This window comes from Vanessa tameamea, chromosome 14 (genome assembly GCF_037043105.1).
Source record: "Vanessa tameamea isolate UH-Manoa-2023 chromosome 14, ilVanTame1 primary haplotype, whole genome shotgun sequence".
NCBI lineage: Eukaryota > Metazoa > Arthropoda > Insecta > Lepidoptera > Nymphalidae > Vanessa > Vanessa tameamea.
This window is the reverse complement of record NC_087322.1, coordinates 3496908-3518692: the sequence shown is the minus strand read 5'-3', so window position 1 is coordinate 3518692 and position 21785 is coordinate 3496908.

The following is a 21785-nucleotide window of genomic DNA, read 5'->3' as shown; positions in this document are numbered from 1 at the left end:
AACTGAATAAAATAATATATTTCAATAAAATCGTGGAATTAGTATTCGTTGAGATATGTGGTTAATAATAAATTTAGATTTCGTATGTAGGTATAAAGGGTAGTATTATATTTAATGTAATGATGATTTTTTTTGCCAGCCGCCATTTACAGTAAAGTAAATGATCCACAGCTGGGCTAAGGCCTCCACTCCCTTTGAAGAGAGGGTTTGGAGCTTATTCCACCAAGATGCTTCAGTGCGGCTTGGTGGATACACATGTGACATAATTTTATTGACATAAAATTTGCAGACTAAGACTAATACTAATACTTGCAGTTTTCCTTACAAAGTATTCTTTCACTGCCGAACACGAGATGAATTATAAACACAAATTAAGAACATGGAAATTCTGTGGTGCTTGTCTGAGTTTGAATTCGCAATCATCGGTTAAGAGGCGAGCTTTCTAACCACTGGGCCATCTCGGCTCCGTTATTTAATTCGGTTATATTAACAGTGGTAATGAACTTTCCGCGTTTTCTCTGAGAAAATAGCGTTCGTTTACTATTTTTAATTACATTATTAAATCGTGGGCAAGGTATAGAATCGTTTAGTTCAATCGTTTATACTAAACAATGTTGAAAAAACAAAATACGAGCGTTTCTGCATAAGCACTATAAAGGGGTTTTCAAGACGGAATTACATTTTTCGGCGCTCCTAGGCAATGCACATCTTACGGTCCTTTACTGTTTTCTAATTTCCTTAAATATTTTTTTAACTACAAAAATAGGAATATTATTTATAAATATAATGTATTTAATATGTTATAAAGATATGTCATTCTGCTATTCAAATAAGAGAAATATTTGGCTTTAACAATTTATTTAATCAATATCATTTACAATAAATTTTAAGATCTTTTATTTCTTTCTCTTTTTTTTTTATTCTTAATGTCTTGTTCTGGTCTTTAATGTACTTTAAAAAACCTTGTTAATTTCCCAGTGTAATAATATATAAGTAATAATAATTTTATAAGTAATCTTATATCCTCATCATTAATATTGTTTATGCTTTCACAATAAAATGTCAACATTTCCATCGTTAAAAGTAACTAAACAACAAGAGACAATCATAGAAATCCTTGGTAATTAATAAGTAGCCACAAATATTAAAGTAATAATTATACCATCTTAACCGATGATTTCGGGTTCAAACCCAGGCAAGCACCACTTAATTTTCTTGTGCTTAATTTGTGTTTATAATTCATCACGTGCTCGACGGTGAAGGAAAACATTGTGAGGAAACCTGCATGTGTCTAATTTCAACGAAATTCTGCCACATGTGTATTCCAAAATGCGTCATACCTTCTCCTCGAAGGGAGAGGAGGCCTTAGCCCAGCCGTGGGAAATTTACAGGCTGTTAAATGTAAAAAATATTTTCCTTTACATTGTATAAATAATTTATAAAGTTACGCTTAATTATGGTTTTAAATTAATTATTTGGCCAAAATTTAATAATCACATTCAAAGCATAATTAATATATAAAAAAACAATTAGTCAAAATATAAAGTGGTTAATTGAATATTATTGACGAATTACAGATATGGCGGTCAGGACAAACCAACTTCACATGATATGTGCGTATATGGGTTTAAAAATGAAAACTAAAAAAAATAGTGTTCATAATAATATAACTGCTCGTTAATGTCTCACTATGACAATGCTATTTCACGATTTTTTTTAACTTAACTTAATCCGTAACATCTCATCCATATTGCAAAGATGAAAGGTAATATTTTTTTGTAGAAAATGTAAAATATAAATACGTTAAATACAAATAAAAATTGATTTGAACTAAAGTTATCGTAAAGTGGGCGGATTTTAATAAAAAATACTTTTTTAACAAAATCTGATGATAAAACAAAAACAGAATCAATGAAAACCGTACATTGATGACATTCCGAATTTACCTATTCTTTGAAAAATCGTATCTTTTAGGCTGTATAGCTTAGGACAAATTTCTTTAAATCTTCGCCGTCATCGTTAAACATTACGCTTATGTCGCGATATTAATACTCATATTCACATCAGAATATGTGCCAACTGGAAATTGAACCCGGAACTTATTGTCTTTGCATAATAATGTGACAATCAGACAGATGTAACTTTAAATGATCCGTTCACTATCTTGGTATACTGTATACTGATGACTATTAAGGTGTAGAAATTACAATGGTACAAATTGAGAAAAGGATTTGAACCAGATATGATCAATAAATATATATATGTATATTTTTACATCTAAATTAATACGTTCATCGAAATGAACACGCTGAAAGAACAATGAATTAGTTTTAATAATTAAAGTAGACGAATGAAAATTTTATTGTTCTTAAGTTAATAGACAATAGGCTTGCACAAAAATGTGATTTTTTGATCAAAGACAAATTACCTTGAACTTGCATTTCTTAAATAAATAATGAAAAATCGTCGCACCAAAATTCTTTACCAAATTTATTTCAAATCACGAAAGATTTCAAGATGATAATTTATACATTTATTAATACGTGTATATATAATATACTAGAAAATTTGTTTAATGTACATTAATGATTTAATTAGTACGCTTTTTTAGAAATCACAATAAAAGGAGAAGAATGACTCTAATACTTCATTTTTGAGCACAATAAATGATCGTATGAGCTTACAACATCACGTGTCTTTGCTCTCTTTTACCTTTTGACTCCCTCTTTAATCAGTCTTGTATTATAATAACAAATTGTTGCCTTAATTTTATAGTGACAAGGACGTTTTTTGGCTACATGCCCGTTAAGGTGATAGCTATTTTAAGGAGTTTATGTGGCATTTGCTTAAGAATATGGTCTGAAAACGAACGTCGAATATTAAGCAGAAAGTTTCACAGTTGCATTTTATAGTCTCTTGAATTTTATGATGCGATTGAACTATACGTGGCAGTAAATATTAAAGTACCGTGTACTTCACAGTCCACCTTTTTCTAAGTATCATCAACGGGATGTCTTAATTTAATCTACTGGTGGTCGTTCTGTCATTAAGCTTTGAAACCATGAGATGGCATTAATGTATACTGATAGAGTAAGTGAACTGTAGGTTTATCGTCGGGCACAAAAGTAGACACAACACAAATTATGCATGGTAGATTCAGTGTTGTTTACCCGGAATCGAACCCGCCAATTCTAGTTAGATCCGTATGCTCTGTGCTATTTTTTTACTATAATAATACATTAACTTTTTATAACTAGGAATAAGGAAGTTAATATATTCAAAATAAAATAAATAAAAACGTGATTTGTGGTTTTAATATTGTATTTAACCTCTCGTCGACGTGATGGAACTAAATCAAAGTCACACGTTAATTTATTTCAATTCTAAATGTAAAAGTCATATACAATTAATTTGATTAAAAAGTTTCGTATTTGACAATTCACATACATTATTCCTATACTTTAAAGTGTAATGTTTCTCACGAACCATTTTCCATTCTATTCACTGGTAACATTTGCATAGTCATGTAATGATGTTACGAAGAACTACGTCATACCTACAGTGATTAAAGGAAAATTTACTCTGTCAGGGAAATTGTTTCGAAATAACATAAAATATTCTAAATGTGACAAAGTGTCTTTGGTTCATTGAAAATGTTAGGCTTATAAAAAAGCGTTATATACACCCTATTTTTGGTATGTTTATTTCGCGTTTCTGTTCTGAGAATGCCATCATTTGAACTCTGGTCTAGGGAAAAACTGATAATTATGGTTTGTATATATAATTTAATTTTGTTTTAATATTTAATGGTATCAAGTCAAGTTTTCACAAAATAGGTTTTCCTTTCGTATTTACTTTGTATATTGTGATTATTTGAACGTATGTACTTAAAATATAAGTTATCGATCGTCGAAGAAAAGGGAAAAAACTTCGTGGTTAATTTTATGTCATCGCAGCTTTTCTTCTTATTTGGAAATAAATTATAGTCGCTCGAAGCCGGGTCTGGACTTCATGGTGGGTGGCGTTGTTATTTAAAACTGCCTCAGAGAATAGTAGCCGTCAATGCTTGTGGACACGGGCGGCTTGCCGTGCAAAAGGAACTCAGCTCTTCTTTCTCGAACTTGAACTCCAAGGAAGGATAAAAGCAACTTTTTTGCCTAAAACATGGCAACCAACCCCTAAAACGCGAGAGACAACTAGTAAAATATAAATAAATAAAATGTGATGGAGACCATATTATAATTGACTTGCACCATAAACAATAAACTTAGTTAATTTAACTAAACATATTCGTCATATGGTGTTTGAAAGCCATTCTTAAATATCTTTGAGTGTATTATAAATTGATGAAATATAAATCGGAGCCATAACTTTTAGCCAAGTATTTTTACTTCTCATAAATTGCTTACATAAAATATCTTTAAATTACAGTTTCTTAAATATAATAAAAACTTTGACAGTATCTTAAATTTCATATCACAATACATCACTCCAAAATGTAAATGCGCTGGGCTCTAATAATAGTAAAGAGAACATCGTACTTATTTAATGTACTTTCTAACTCAAAAATTGGTAGTTCTTTCAATTACTCGCCTTGGGCGTCTTCCTCCAAACGAAAGTCGGTACTGCTCGAAGCAGACAATCTTTATGACATTACGTGTTAATAAACGTGAATAAACCTTTGACATTTCTCACGGACACGGCTTAATAATTGCATGTGGTTCTCTATGATAGAATATTACATAAAGTTCGTTATAACCTCAAACAACGAGTGGTCGTTCAGAAATAATTTCCATAGACATTTATCTCGATTGGTTCTTAAGGTCGATGCAAAAAAAAATTGAGCTAACATTATTTTTGACATTACATCACCCGTCAGTAAGTTAGTGAGGTCCATATAATAAGCTATTTCGGTTTTCCATTTGCATTATTTGCCTAATGCGTGTACCGAGTGTAAACTCGCAAGATAATTAGTATATAGATAAAAAAAAATGTTTTCGAACATATTTTTTTTAAATTTTATTTTAAGTTGGAATTAAAAAAAAACATTTTACTCTTTTTTTGAATACTTGGTAAAAGATATAGTTTTTAATTGTAATTTTCTACAAAAAAAATTATGACGCTTACAATTTGGTCGCTATCGTTTTCATCTTAAGCCATATATGAAGATTTCACACGTCTCGTGTTTGTGAAATATGATTTGAGCGGTTTTTAAAGATTTCAAGGCAATTGAATTTTTTATAAAGAATATGGTGGAATCCATTACGGTTACTAAGAAACAATACTTTTCAGAGAACATCAACATATTAAAAAAGTAAAAGTTTCAGAGCTATTGACTTTGTTTGTACGTGAGTGAAATAAAAGTTTTTAATAACATAAGCGTGCTTTATACTTGACTTTATTGTTAGTTCTTCTTTGTATACGTTTATGTGCTGCGTGGAATAAAGAATAAACACTTAAATAAAGATTACTTGTACCTTTTAGTCTAAATTGCAACAGCAGTGTTCGCTGATATTAGGACGTTGTTGCTGACGTTCTTGTTCTTTTTGTTAAACTTGGTTTTAGGGATTTGTGCAAGCACGTCTGGGTAGGTACCACCCACTCATCATAGATTCTACTTCTAAACAGGAATACTTATTGTTGTGTGTTGTGTAGTATTGTTGTGTTTCGGTTTGAAAAGTGAACGAGCCAGTGTAACTATAGGCACAAGGGATATAACATCTTAGTTCCCAAGATTGCAGGCGCATTGGTAATAGATTTTGATTTGATGATTTCTTACAATACCAATATTTATAGGCAGTGGTGACCTATTACCATCACATGGCTCATTTGTCAGTCCATCAACTTATTTGATATAAAAAGAAGACCCCAATGGGTCTTCCCGAGGGCTGGGAATTCCGAATCTGCGACAATTTTTAAAATGCGTGTTAGAAGTGTAGAAGAGTTTATTTTACTCTATATTTGTTTGAAAATGGGAACAATGCATTCTAGTTCTTATTAATTTTTGAAAAATAATTATCGTCTAAAACATTTTTAGGTGTTAAAAAAAAAACAACGTCAAAAGTATAGTATTTGTTATTCTAATTTTAATAAAATTATTGGTTTTTATTTAAATGTTTTGGTGACGTAATTTAACTTTAGCAAGATTACTTAAATATTTCTAGAGCCGGTCTCAAGTGGTATATTAAATAAGGGTCAAGTACCAATGACCTTCATTTCAATTCATATACCCTGACAGCATTCTTTTGTGAGCAAGCTATTTCGTTTTTCTTGTATCCTAGCTTGTTTGAATTTGGATCGGGTAATATTTTTTTTTTGTGTAGATATAAATTATCTGGATAATAATCTGGAGATATAAAAGGTAATTTGTTGACAGTTACACTCCAGTACCACAAAAAAGCATGGACCCTAAAGTCTCTCGCTCTATAAATGTTGAATGTTTGTATTCGCTTGTGTTAAGTCCATTTTTTCAATCTTATGTAAATATATTAAATATAATAAAATTAAGTTCTGAATAGTCCAATTGAGTGTCATATTTTATTATATATGGTTTAAAATACTAACAATTCATTTTGTTATTAACTCTTAATATAAGGATCAACTAGGAATTAGCTACTACTATACTTGTCTCCAAAATATAATGTCTGTCGGTACAACTAAAAGCCATTAAACTAAGAATTGACAAAGCATGGATAGCTGAAACTGGAGACGATCTTTCTTCAGTTATGTCGGATTGCCGTTCCATCAGACAATGAAAGTGAGAAAATAGAAAGTCCATGTGCTTTCAAAATGTCTAGAACAAACGCTTAAAGTAATCTAATTTATCATTTTAGATTGACTATGATTTATCTTAGAAGGCTAAAGCTAAAAAAATCAGCTTGGTCTTAATTGATTCATGAGAAAAATGCGCTATCGTCAAATTTCTTATAGTAACCGTGGAACTGAAAGTGGATTTAAGTAAATAAGTGGAATTGTGCTTTTAACAAATATATTAATGGAAAACGGCGATATATCACAGCAAATCATATGGAATATGGTGATCAAGGTTCGTTTATCCTTAATCATTTTTTTGTATTTTTTTTTTACCCATGTTTAGAAATATTTTTGTAGAATTATTAAAGAAAAACGATTGTAATTTTCAATGAACTGTTTTTCGGCAACCTTTTACCATTTACTAATAATTGATCGTTTGTCAATTCTGACGCGGCTGTTTTTTGTTTCCTACATTTGCAAATAAATCTTACTGCATATGTTATAGCTCGGTTTAGACGTAAGAAATTTAAAAATTTTAATTGCAATACAAAAGAAATAATATCATGAATACAGAAAATTCTAAAACCGTGATACGCATGAATAGTAAAAATTTGTAATTTTATATATACAGCTATATTCTATCGCATATATTATGTATTAGTATATAACAAGCTGCGAACGTAAAATGATCGTTTGTTTGTAGTTGTCAATAGTTTTTACAGGCCATCTGGATACGTGCACTGAAAAGACTACCACAAACTTGTGCCAAATCTCGAGCTTTCTCGTCTTTTTGTACTTTAAAGGCCAAATTGGAATAGAATCCTATGCAAAACATATAATTAGCTGAATTGAGAAGCTCCTTTTATAATAACGTTTAATAATATTAAAAATAAACTGATATTAAATATATTTTTTGACATAATTTAAAGTGTCAGTGTGTAATATCAGAAAATTAGACTATGTTATAATGGAGAACTGTATGGACATAAATCGCTTTTTAATATAGGAAAGGCTAAGTGGAAGGTATATATAATGTAAATAGGTATCCACTTAAATTAAATGCGGCGCCAATAATGAGGAGGACTTGTTAGTCTTTAGGACTTATTGCGAATATGTGTTCATCGTAACCAGTCTGTTTTTTTAATTAACCTATAACATTTCATTCAAGTTTTATATATATAAATAGTTTAATCTACGATAGGAAGTAGTTAGATTTTTGTTTCTTGATTAAATATTTCTATCAGGTTTACTTGAATACTCGTTTACTCTAAACATTTATTGATATACCTGTGAGAATAAAGCGAAGTTAGCTGTCTGAAGTGACGTTACTGATAATATTTGTCACGGTGAAAAGTTGACTACTTTAATAGACATTTTTATTTTTATAATTAGTAAAATGTTAAATTTTGTTTAGATTTTTTTTTAAAAAACATAAACTTAGTGTGCCATGATCTATAACGGTAAAATAGCCATTGACTTGACATTGAAGTTGCGAAAATTGTGATACTGTCTGAAAATGAAACCGGTCGTAGTGTTGTTGAACCCGAGTTCAACTAACTCGTTATGTTTGCTCGTCAGTCACTTTGTGTCTATTGACTTGTCATGCACAAGTTTAGCATTCCTTCAAGTGATATTATTTTGCATATTATTACATTAACGCCAATAATGTAAAAATAAATAATTAAAAGCTTAGTATTCGTTCAAATAATTCAGCGGATAAACGTGAATTATTATTAGCATCGCTAACCTCATGTATTGGTAATGGGTTATATATATATTTATATTGTACTAGTTGTAGTTCGCGGCTTTGCTTGCGTTTTAGGGGATGGTCGTCTGGTATAAGGCAAAAAACCTTGGGTTTCAAGCTCGCTTCATACCAAATTTCATCAAATGCGTTTCAATAGGTTTGGCCGTGAAAGATCAGCCGAACGAAAGATAGACAGACAGACAAATATAAAATCGTTGTACTTTAACAGTAAGTCACTCATTTTTTTATTGATCATAGAGACTCGCTTGCTAACCGTCAAATATCTACTACTGGAATGAAGAATAATCTTAGACCTGAGAATAACAGGGCATCAATTCTACTAACAAATTGTCACTTCATCGCAATCGAATCGAAACATTATCGTTGCCATTCAGCATTCCTATTTTTCCGACACAACGTTCCAGTTGCGGTTCAGTTAAAGCTGGAACGGAATAGAATCGGAAACATCATAGCCGTTATACGTTAGAGAATTCGGCCCCAGGCGGTCGTCGCGGTAAAAGCGACCACGTAATGATAATAAATATGAATGAGTAGCTAACTAACGTTTTTGTTTTTCTGTAGCCGTGCAATAATGTTACATGTTTAATTTTCTATAAACAAACACAATGAACACTTATTTTTTCATATAACTGAGATTTCGCTTAAAAACTCCTTTAAGTTATACCCTCCATCGCATTTAAGACTGAATCCTGATAATCTTGCTAAATAGAACTTACGTTGATAGAATATTTATGCGATTTTTAACAGTTATGACCAAGATGTTTTATTGAATGCGAATGTTAGTGCTATTAGACCGTTACAAAACTGACCTTCGTATGACCATGGCCGAACGTTTGTTAGAAAAAAATATTCAACACACGACAGTAACGTGTGCTTTTTTAAATTTATTCTATGTGCGCCTATCCAATCTACTTCTGCGCAGTGTGTAATCTGTATGAATAGGATTAGGCAATATTTTATGGTCAGCCGTCTACTTGACGCCGATCCTACTTGTGAATGGTTTCGTGGGTTTGTGTCCTTTTTTCATGGGGGTTTACAAGACCGATAGCTAGATTCGCGTCTTAATCAGTTCTCAAGATGGATCTTGTGTGACCTGACTCCTTGACTCAATTCTTGACTTAGAATAAAACGCTTGCCAATGATTTACTCAGTGGTATACTTTTGTGCAAGTCCGTCGAGGTAGGTATAACTACCTCATCAGATATTCTACTATCAAACTGCAATACCTAGTATTGTTGTGTTCGGGTTTAAATTTGTGAGTGAGCTTTTGTAACTCCAGGAAAAAGGGTCATAGTATCTTAGCTTACAAAGTCGGTGGCACATTGGAAATGTTTGTTACTTCTTGCAGCCCCAATGTCTTTGGGCATCAGTGACCATGGTGACACATACCACGTATAACATAATAAAAGAGATATTATAGTATACAAGGTTTTTTGAACAAATACTTGTACGCTTCTTTAACACCACTGTCATAGCATAACGGACTCTCTAAAGGACGGTCCAACAAACAACAAAAAGTGTAGAATTCACTACCAAAATTAATTGACAGTTAACCTTAATAATTATTATTCACCCACCTCAGGCTCTCAACAAACCGCATCGAAACGGCTTGGACATACAGCCTTTAGTTTTATTTATTTTGATTTATATAAAACTAGCGACCCGCCCCGACTTCGCACGGGTGCAATGGTGTAAGCTCAAAAAAAATGTATAAACACATTACGACATCATTTTAGAAACCTCTAAAATTATCAGTATTTCTCAACTATATAATGCATGTGCTATACATATAAACCTTTCTCTCGAATCACTCTATCAATAAAATAAAACTGCATCAAAATCCGTTGCGTAGTTTTTAAGATCTAAGCATACATAGAGACAGAGCAGGAAGCGATTTGGTTTTATACTATGTAGTGATGAAATGAATAATATAAATTATGTGAATTTGTGTTTTTAATTGTATTTTTTTGTGATTACATTATGATTATGTCATAAATATATTTAAATGAATACAATATTTTTATTTCGATTATATGGTAAAATATATATTTTTAAAAAGTTTAGATTGCATTTTGAATTAATTAAATCTAACAATAACAATTATAAATATTCATAAGTATGTCGAGATAAGTTTTACGTAATTTCTCAAACAAGTAGTTTTGAAGATGTTCCAATATGGCTGTAGAATGTTGTTAAGGCGCTTAACATCATTCTATTATTATAATATAAATTAATTTACTATTTTTAAATATATCATATACCTAATAATGATAATAATACCTACTAAATGTTGTAATTTGGTCGTGGTATTTATGCAGACCTATCTGGTCATCGATTTACCATTGTTATACTTAGTTATATTCAGAAAAGTGATTGAACCAATATAATGACAGACACGGGGGATCTGATATCGTAAATCCCGTGGTAGGTGGTGCCATGTCGGCAAAATAAGTGGTGTAACACACTTCTTACGATACTTGTGATTCCAGGCAGAGTAACCACTGGACATCAATACCGAGCTTATTAATAACTAGTCATCTAAAGATTGTGATGCTTTCTTATTCTTAAATCTTATTACAAATACTATGACCTGATTCGGACATGGCGGCAATGTGAAATTCTCTGTCACATAATCCATTAATAAGGGTCAACCTCGGATTGGAAAATAACGAGTTGAAAATTTGTATAAACTCTTGTTTTGGCATTTTCTATGAAATAAGTACCTATTAAAAATGTTTTTTTTTTAAGTATATTGTATTTTATTTTTTTAATATGTTTATATTGTATAATCGTATAAAATATTGCTTTAAATATAAATTTTAGAAAATTTTATGTTTTACAACTTTCATTATAAATGCAAATATAATTTAAGGCATGTGAAGCGTATACGAAAAACTAATCTTAGCGACCTTTAACCTTGAATAATTTAAGAGGCGGACAGAAGATTTTATGATACAATTGAGATGCCTTAGATAACGAAAACAAAAATTTACGTATATTATTACTATATCTTTCATTATAATACGTTGAGACCTAATATGAAAATGGGCTAAACTGCTCTGGAGATTATATTGAATATAGGTAAATGTGGCACAGGTGCACTCTTGTAAGCCAAAAAAACCGCACAGACCGTGTTTCTGTCGCAGGTTCAAAGGCGTCTGCGTCATTCTCGAGGCGCGGAAGTATATACACTGCCAATTACTGAGAATTTTTTGACATAATAACTCGATAACTTTTATTGGCATATCCCTGGATTTGGTTCGTGAGTCTCGGGATCTGTAGTCTTTAAAGCTGGACCAACGATGCAGTTAGACATTCAACATAATGTTTTTAAAAATCCGCTAGTCATTAGATAGTTTTTGTTTAAATTTGAGCGCTTATAAAACTAAAAGTTGCGTAAACTCGGGTTCAACATAACAATAACTGGTTATATTTTCATAATTCCATTAATTTTACGAGCAAGTCATGCTTGCTAAGAAAAATAGTATGCAAATATCGTTTGCATAACAAAAAATTGATGGTGCCTAAGATTTGGATTTAGTTTCTCATTTTTTACCAATTTAGGCTTTTCTCAAGAATAATAGGTAAAAAGTAGCTAAATAAGTTTAAAGGATTCAAAATACTACGTAGAAAGGCTAACAAAACCAAATTTTTAAGGCAATTTTAACGTACCCCCTTTTCAGGCTACCTTAGTCATATTATTTTGTTCGAGGAAGTACATTTTTTTTTTTTTTTTTTATGTTAGAGGTGGCAAACGAGCAGGAGGCTCATCTGATGGAAAGTGACTACCACCGCCCATGGACATCTGCAACACCGGGGGGCTTGCAGGTGCGTTGCCGGCCTTTCAGGAAAGAGTACGCTCTTTTCTGAAATTTTATTGGTTTTTTATTTTCGATACACGTACTTATTATTTTTTAGCATAATTTCTTCCACAGACATGTGCGTTCGTTCCTTGGGTAATATTTTTCTCTTAATTTTATTTGATTAATCATATTTTTGCTTCGGACATAAAACTTATAAGCAGCTTTTTGTATGTACTCGTATACATTGTACTTGAGTGATTTATAAGGTTACATACTAAACATGACAATACTGCTATACTAAGCTACATTTCTTATTTCTATATCTTTAAGCGCGTCGGTTGCTTCTGGATCTCAATTTTTTCTGGCCGTCATGTTGTTACCCCTGATCTCGCTCGAAGTAGTAGACTCCAACTACATAAACGTCCTTATATATACATATTAACATCCCTTTACATCATTAAAGCGATAAAGCGTGTTGATTTAAGCTAGTAAGTGAGTAGTCTTCACGACTGCCTCCGTTGATCACACGCTGATATATTTTTGGGACCAAAATCAGATGTGCGGTCGAAAACAGAAATTAGACTAGAGATATGATCATAGATGCTGTGCGCTTATTATTACGTAAATAGTTGATTATTACTGTTTTACATACGTTTCTGATAGCTAAACTTCAGGCCGGCCAATTTAGATTGGGCGTGACATAAGTTTCGAGGCAATATTCATTTATTGTTTATGTTTTTATTCGTCGGATGAATTAAGTCGAAGTTCGAAGTTTGTAATAGATACATATGTATATACGAGCATAGTTTAGCCTCGAAACTTATACGAACAAACGCCATAATCATAAAAAAATATCTGTCTAAAAAGCTTTTACGAAATAATGAATGTAATTTAATTGCCAAAAGTGTAAATAAATATGTTTAAATATTAAAAACAATAAAGAAAACCTTTATTTTTTTTATGCATAGTTTTACAATACACATTACAAGAAATAATTACATGGTATTGTTTCTATCACATGGTATTATATATCTTGGCATATAGTTCTAATATATAATAAAGATAGCTTAAGAAATAAGACATGAGGATCGTTGTCGCTGTCTCCAAAAAATGGTTAAGAACCATTGATATTACGTTTATTTCACGCTTGACGTTTAAATCATCACAGCACCAAAACAGCGTCGAAAGAAATGTATATTCATAATGTATACTGTCATTGTCATCGATAGAAATTGCCGCTGTAAGAAATTTTAACCATTTTTTTACATCACCAACTTGAACTGAGATGTTACATACCTTGCGCCCGTTTGAATACACTGCCTTACTCATCCTTTAAAGTGGAAAATAATAATACAATAAATATTGCTGCTTGGCAGTATAATATAATATATAGGCAGGTCCCTACTTATCCAGACGGACTTGCACAAACCCCTACCAACAATTAATGTAACTAAAGAGCACTTACTCAATAATTATAGACTTTATTGCTGTTAGGTGCTGACAATTGAGTTTATAATGTATGAAAACCTACCAAATATGAATGTGGAATAGTCTGCATTGCAGCAGCGTGGCAGAAAAAGCATCCAAACTTTCTCCAAAGAACAAGCCAGTAACTTTTTTCTTTTAATTAGGGTGTCATGAAAACTACACAATGAGCTCGCTAAGCGGCAAATTAATTGTCAACGATGTAAATAGACTATTTCACACGTCATATTACAATGTTTAAATTTGTAAATGTCATCGATATTTATGAACTACGCTTTAGAAATGGTATTCTAAAACGTGTGGCTTTGCGATTAATTCACTGCGCCCGCGTACGGTGCTAATAATTCGAAAATCCGACTCAAAGTATAGAAAATCAAAATTTGATCATAAATAACAAGAAAATTATTAAATTAAATATTAAATTCAATAGTCAAGTAAGTAAAATGACTTCTTGGTGTAGTCATTAAATACCTAGCTAGTATTATTGTAATGAGGTAAAGGAAAATAAAATTTGCTTAAAGACTACGCCATCCTACAAACCGTTAAATCTACACGAACGACATATTGTTATTATACTACGTTGAGCCAAAAGCGTAAGCGCCATGAAAACCCGGCGCCTATGACGTTTTGGTCGCGAGAAAACTAGTCTCTATAAGCGATTTAGCTATGTTATGTATGTTTTAATAGTTTGATTAGATGACATAATGAAGATTTATTGCTTCAGTGAACTTTAGTAACTCTTACGAGTACTTGGACAAATTGTTTACATGAACGTTTTTGTCTATAGTAAAATATACACCAATGGTTATAGTATTCATAAAAAATAGAAGAAAAAAACATTTATCATAATAATAAGTATTGTTTTTTAAATTCAGAATAAAATTAACGCGATATTATATTTTTATAAGATTATTTTTAAATCTTTTTAAATTGATCCCTAATTTCTAGACCAAAATCGGCAACGGCGCATACGAATTAGCCAACTGTTGACTAAGCAACTGATAATTTGCTGCACAAGAGTTCGAGAAAACTGGCATAAGTGTGGTATTTAAAAAAACAAGTTTCTTATTTTTTTAGATTTTAACATAGGACTCAGGGGTCTGCAGCCACTAGACCAACGAGATAAGAATCTACAACAGCATAAATTAAAATCAAAATAAACTCAATCAAATTTAAGACTTCTTAATTACAACTAAACTTCTGTTAGTGAACTGATGGACATTCGTATTTTATATAGCAGTGTAAATTTTAACATATTGAAGATGTTAATAACCTACTAAGTATTCATAATATGCTAATTGTATTGTTACGAGTAATGAGTTTTAATATTCATTTACATATGTTAAATAACTTTAGCGTCGATCTGATTTTATTACTCGATAAACATTGAAAATAATAATAATATTTATTTCAACATATACATTACTCTAAATAATGTTTGTAGACATGTCTGGTTGTAACGAATTTGTTAAGAAGAAAAAAAACATTTGAAAGTATATCGTATTAACCGGGAGATCAGGTAATATAGATCAGATATGACCTTGACACGGGTTGAAGAGGCGTCAGAATCGTTTTCACATCCACTATCCTATGTTCCGCCGTTTTTCGACGGATCCCTGTCACCAACCTTATTAAAAATGGTGTGTTCTGTTGCAGTATAGTTTTATTTAAAAAAAGACTTGCAATTATGGTATAGAATGTCTACATATTGTAATACTACAATTTCTAATATTCTTTCATCAGGTTTTTTGCTTCAAAAAGAATAATATTATATAGGAAATACTTTTTCTATGTGGGTATATAGGGTAATTTCTAAATACAGCAACTTTCTTAAGTAGCAATTGTTTTATAATCACATTAAAATTTATTCAACACGATTTTGATTACGGATAAAGACAGACGGAAGACTGTATGCATAATGTTAGAGAGTATGGAAGGAATTTTTACACAGTCCTCAACACACACTCGCTCAAGTCTATAATTTTAAGTGTTTAAAATAGTCGTCAAATTTATGCCAAGCAATCAATTTTATATTTATAGCTATCGTAAGAGTTTAAGTAAGTATTACTATAATCATCAAAATCTTTAGCAACAGAATGATTAATTGAAATATCTTTAGGCTATTAGCAAATGCACAAGCAACACAATAGAATTTGTAATAGTCGAAAGCTTGGTCGATGTTCAGCTTATAACGAAAAAAAATCTTAAACAATTCCTTTGTTTTGGTCTCGTAAGCAGGATCGTGATTGAAGTATGATTATTGATTAATATTTAAGTGTTATGATTTTATAGTTGAATTCATTAGCCATATACAGACTTCTTGAAGACCTCGGAACTGACAAGTCACAACTCCATCATTTTCTTTTAACTATTCTATTATATTTTTGTCTTTTCATCGATGAATAAATATGTGATGGTGTTAATAACTTTTCTTAACAAATTCAATCTAAACTGCCAATCGAGGTTGAATCAATTATTGCAATTTTTTTATATTTCCATTTATGTATGTAGGTATATAATTAAAATATTTCAAAACAAATTGACAAACTTATATAAACATTCATTCAAATTTTATATACCCGCGCAAGGGTGAAGTGTGAACAGTGAGTTTATTGGTTCATTCCATAATATCAATCTTATTACTAAATAATACTTAATAAAAGTTTGATATTGACTTGAAATTAATTGAATTTTCTAATTTTAATATTTTTGGCAAATACTCTCACCCATGGATGAGATGGGTGAACTTTAATGTTTTTGACCAATTTTATTAATCTTTATGTTTTGAGGTCATAATACATTTTAACAGGTACTACATATAAAACCACAAAAAACATTTTACATAATTGTATTATCTTACATTACCCCTTTTTTAATAAGAAGAAATGACCATTAAGTTACAGGCGGTGAATTTTCTGTTTTGCCATTACTTTGTTTATCTATAAAAGAAGAGGAAAATAAACAACAGTAAGCAAACCAAAATGATAATATCAGTGACCAATAAAATAATTCCCACAAGATCTTCGGTCATCTCATACAAGTTTCATACATTATTTATCTAAACGATCCAAGGCCGAAGTAATTACAGTTTCGCTCATGTCCGCTCACTTTTCGTCAGCTATCGTAAAACATACGAATCGCCTCGGATCTCCTTAACACTGTCATCCTTTCTCTTTGCATCTTTAACATCTATCTAATACTTCAAGGAGGATCATTAGTGCCTTTACGTTAAGTGTATCTTAACCTCCAACACTAAAATAGCGATGCATGAGTAATTGAAAATACTTTTTTCCTTTTTTTACATTCGTGTTTAGAGACTTATCATAAAAAGTTTTTAGTCTGGCCGCGGGTAGGTGTGAACATTGTATCTTTATACCAGAGGGAGTCTTATTGATATTGGACACTTTGATAAGTGATATCGTTCGGACTCGGTGAGAAGTACATACGGCTAATAATATTGACAATTTTTTTGTTAATTTAACTAAATCTAGATCATTATTAGGGTACCAAGTGGAGATAGTGTCGAGTACCAGCTTGGATCCCATGTTGTGGTGTATTTGAATAGCGATTTATACAGGAAATAAACTCTGAATTCTTCAAAAAAAACTTTCAATAGATTATGATCACAAATTCGTGTAGACTTATATAAATTAACTTTGATTTTGTGAGTACCTACGTCTGTTGCAACAGAAAACAATCAGAAATGAGTTTTAGGGCATTAGACAGCATTACTAATGGATTTTATTATCAAGCTCATCGGATGGTTTTTTCTTTTAAATTACCTAACATTATACTTAAATATTGTAGTTTCGCAATATGTATTGCAATTACGCTGGCAGAACATATTGGTCATTACCAATAATAGAGAATCCGATATCCCAATATGTCAATCCTGCTTTGTAACAATTGAAATAAACCCAAGCAGAAGAGAATAGATCTCATCCACCCATCTGAACCCATAGGCGTCTTGATTTGTGCCAACTAAGAAAATTAATGAATCTGAACATACCATGAAGCAAAACATAAAAATTAATAAATGTATTAATAAATGTATTAATTGGGATATCGGATTCTCTATTAATACATCTATGCCGAATGTCTGGCAAAATTACAGCTGTTCCCGTTCAGTACTAAACGTGAAGCATTAATTTATAGAAGCATTCTCTTTCCTTAGCATCAATTCTATCTAGCACACGACTACCTTTAAAGTATATTATTGATGTCTCAATAAATCTTAAAAAAAACACTAATGCGCTGACTTGAAATAATGTCACAGGGCCGACGAGTCGAAGAAGATTAGAAATAATTGCCTCTTTTCCCAACCTCGACGTATATGAAGAATAAATATATTTTTTGGTTATATTTAAACATATGGTAATATTGTCCTGTCAGGTGCTGGTAGGATATAAATATCCTAACGGTAAATCGTCATTGGAAAATATGTATTTTTAAAAAACTCGGAACAGATTAAAAACATCGTCATCATCATCACTTGATCAGGATCTGATTTGGAGGAGGATTATAAGGTAAAATATATCGAAGCATTATATTTATATAAAATAAAAAAGAGTACTTTTGGACTACATTTCAATATGTCCCCTTCTTATCTGTGTCGAAAAAAATCTTTAGGTCTTAAATGTTTTAAAATGTTTATAACTTGTGCACAAATATGTATATATTCACAGCACATCTTCTACCACGAATCTAATATAAAATGTTAATAGATAATTAGAAACAGATTTAACGAGCCGCTTCATTAATTAAAACCGACGAACAGTCATTGCAAAACTTAGAAATGATTTATAGTACTCGATCTGATTACGATACGACGTCTTGATACTGCAATAATTATAATATTTTGAAGATTGCTTGAGACCGATTTGCTTTTCGTGATATTTTTTTATATCAAGAATTCGAGTAATAATGTATGTGATTATATTGATGATATATATTTATGTTCGTTTATTAAGTGTGTTTTTAAAATGTTTTTTTTTTGCATCATGTAAAATGTAAATCATCAAAAAAAAAGCATAATATTCAGTGGCTGAATATTATGTTTATTTCGTTTTTCATTCATCAAGTGCAAATGAAAACATTAAATAAAAAAATTAAATACGACAAATAACAAAGCACAGTCATGCACCGAGTTTGAAAAATAGTTATTTTGGCCTTAAAAAAAAGAAAGAAATATTGATCAATTTGGATGCATTAATTGCAGAAGCTAAGTGTAAATGTACTAACACTAAAAAATAGCGTGGTTTTTATGTACGGGGATGTCTGTTAGAGGAGTGGGGAAAACCGTGTTATCCTGTTTAATTAATAAGCCATCCATTTATAGTGAAATAACCGAGTAGTAGATTTAATCATCAAAACAAAAGTATTATGAAATCGTATATTGTAAATAGTATTATGTTAAAGTACTCGCATTCGTGTTCGACATAATTAATTCAAGTCATACTAACCTCGACCCGTCTAGGTCTGGTAGGCGTCCTGATGACCTAAAGGATATTCACATGGTCAAATATGACTAAGCATCTATATTGATCTAAATACCGTATAACTCGAATACATCAATATTATATTTACATTAATTATACCTATAGGTATTTTACCTGTTATGGAAAGGCCTTGTACGTGTGATGCATTTACTTACCCAAACATAAGATACCAACAATTATGTATGTACTCGTTTTTTTTTTTTGAAAAAATCTTTTTGAATCCATTTCATTTTTAGCGGATTTATATTTATCTTTACGACCTACGAAATCCGCTTTACCGATAAGTAAAATCATGTTAGGTAGGAGTGATGTTAAGGACATTTATTAATATAATTGAGATATTTGAATTTGAAATTCCTATGCTAAATCTGCATAATATATTGTCTGACGGAAGTAAGTTATCAATAAAAAATTTATTGATTTATTATGGAATTATAAACTTAGCTTTCACTAGCCGCAAAATTGAGACTTGTTGACATTATTCACTTCAATGGAGTCATTGCGCTTCAATTTCCAACATAGTCTTATTCTGATTTACCAGTGTTAGTGTTTGTTTCGAGTTTTATTTAGTACATCAATCCAGATTCAAATGAGAGGCGTCAACTCTCAGGTAAAACATAAGTTCCGGTTTGTTCAAAAACTTGTGACTTGTCATGCGAATAAATTTGACGTCTCTCTTTGTAAGGAAAAGTCTTTTAACGGCCCCACATACTCATACTACTATAATATACATAGGTATATAATAATTTTTTTTTTATATATAAAGTTTGTGTGCGATTGTTTTGTACATCACTATTTCGTTTCAATGTACTAGTAATCGATTTAGAGTCATTTCGTCATACGGAGTCATCCATACGCGTTACAAATCATTGCTATTGTATTGAATGCAATATAATTTATGTATTTGATTATTATATCTCACACACATACATCTTTCTAAAAAATACGGATTGGAACTATTTGAAAATTTATAAAGAATGAATTTATTCTTATGAGCTAAGATGTAACAAGTGTTCCTTTTGTAAATATAAAAAATAAATACGTATATTTATTATCCAATCAGTTAGTAGTTGTCAACTGGAAGTCTATTAAAAATGAAATTGTTGGTGTCAACTAACTTTCACGTTATAATTTCAATTGTTTTCAAAACAAAATCTTCTTCCGTTTGCAAGTAGATACATAGTTTCGGATAATGACGACCTCCGTGGTCGAGAAGTATGTACAACGGTTTTCATGGGTACGCCGCTCCGAGGTCCCGGGTTCGATTCCCGGGGGAGTCGATGTAGAAAAAGTTCATTAGTTTTCTATGTTGTCTTGGGTCTGGGTGTTTGTGGTACCGTTATTACTTCTGATTTTCCATAACACAAGTGCTTTAGCTACTTACATTGGGATCAGAGTAATATATGTGATGTTGTTTATTTATTATTTATAATGTGTATGAAATGTACTTTAAATAATGTACCTACACTTTAATCGTCAGCGTATTTTAGCAGGAAGACAGAAAAGCCAACGAACTGTCTGATGGATTGTAATCTTTACCCACGCATCAAATATTAACATTACACAGTCATGACAACCACTGCACTGCAAACCAGTGAATCTGATATGTAATAAGCGTGCAAATATACCGGCTCATCTTTGAAATCAAAATGCAGAAATATAAATTAGATTTGCTGTAACACCTTGATTTGATATTATGTACAGGAAATACAATGATATCGAAAGTATAAAGCTTTAATCGGGAAATGTAGTGCACGACAAATGTTCCATCAGTGAATCTATATACTACGATACAAATTCGAGTACGATGTAAATAAACCAATTTACTATAAAATCTACAACCAACAAATAAAAAAGCATCAAAACTGTCTGATGAATTATTCTGGATTGACGAGGTAGAATATTCATTTCAAAAAAGTTAATAATTATTTCTCCGGAAAGACTATTAGTGCATCAAATGAACTATCAAGTGAGGTTATAGCATAACTAATAAATATTCGGGTTTTATTTGAAAAAAGAATACATATTTATAATAATTTAATATAGAGGCTTGATCTGTGAAATAGACTTTATGCAGCGAGTCATACATTAATTAGGTATGCGTTAAACTGTTCCGATTTACGGTAATGAACTGTTTGTTGCGTGATAAAAATATTATAATTATTTACCGTAGTCAATGTAACTTATCACTTTTTGACATTTCATCAAAACACCTCTGATGAATTTCGAGTTCTTTTCATCCAGAAATAGGTATTCAGACTCGCTACATTTAAAAATATGAAAACTTTACCTAATAAGATAAATTATTTTGTAGTAACTGTAATATACTTACAGTTTCTTTTAAGAGACAACACCCACGTGCAGCTATACAAAAAAATCTACTATGTTTTTGACTGTCACTTATCATAATAATATAATTCAAGTGCAAAGAAAATAGAAAACTATCAATCAAAATAGGTAATTATATATTGAACAATT